Source organism: Octodon degus, unplaced genomic scaffold (genome assembly GCF_000260255.1).
Source record: "Octodon degus isolate 3935 unplaced genomic scaffold, OctDeg1.0 scaffold00013, whole genome shotgun sequence".
Lineage (NCBI taxonomy): Eukaryota > Metazoa > Chordata > Mammalia > Rodentia > Octodontidae > Octodon > Octodon degus.
The window spans coordinates 6022386-6023482 of NW_004524589.1; positions in this window are offsets into that span (position 1 = coordinate 6022386).

Here is a 1097-nt window from a genome sequence, read left to right on the forward strand (position 1 = left end):
GAAAATGTTAAATGGAAGCAACACACTATGACGATGTGTGAAAAAAGCACAGGAGTCACACTACCCAAACTCCAGTTGCCAAAGCTGTATTACAATATAATTACTGCATCGCATAATGACTAAACACAGAACTAGGTTATAAGCCCCTCACATGGTACAAGTATCTGTGACTTACTAAAAATGGCCATCTGAGAAGAATACATACTTGTCTTATGAAGAAATCTAAATAGCAAATAAAAACATGAAAAATATTCAACACCATTGGAAATTCAAGGGATGCAATCAATCTAGTACCACACAGAGATTCCATCCCATCCCAGATGAATGGCCATTATAAAAAAGTCAACTGATAACAACTGCTGTCAGAGATATGGGGGAAAAGGAGCCCTTTTCCATTATTGGTGGCAGGGCAGACTGGTGCAACCACTGTGGAAATAAGAGTGGAGATTCCTTAAAAGTCTATTAAGGATTAGAGGTCCCATATGACCCAGCTATTTCCCTTCTTTCCAGAAGTAATAAAAACATCATATTACAGTGATATATGAGTAACCATATTTATAACAGCACAGTTTCTAATAGCTAAATCTTGGAAAATGCAAATGCCCATCAACTGAAGAATGTATATAAAAGATGATTTTTTAATTCAGTGAAATACTACTCTGCCATAAAGAAAGGATAAACCTGAGACTTTTATAAGTAAATGGATGTAGATCAAGACTACTCGTAAGTGTAATAAATTAGACTCACATGTAAAAATTATACTGTATCACTAGTGTAAGAATATGAGTGAGGAAATAAGATAAAAATGTGCTTTATATATTGTGAATTTGAAGAATCAGCTCAAAAGAAAAAAAAACTGATGGGAGAAAGTAGAAAGGAAAAAGGAAAAAGAAAAAAATATGTTTATGCACAGGATAGTTAAAGTAATGATACAGCCAATTTCCCTTATTTCATTGAAAAGAAAGGTTTGTGTTATTATTGTTTGGACATGATATAACACCTATATGTTGTACTCTGAATATCTACTGCAAAGACAATAATACTTAATTTATTAATTAGTGTAACTCTTCTACTAATGTGTTTTGAAATTGTTTTAT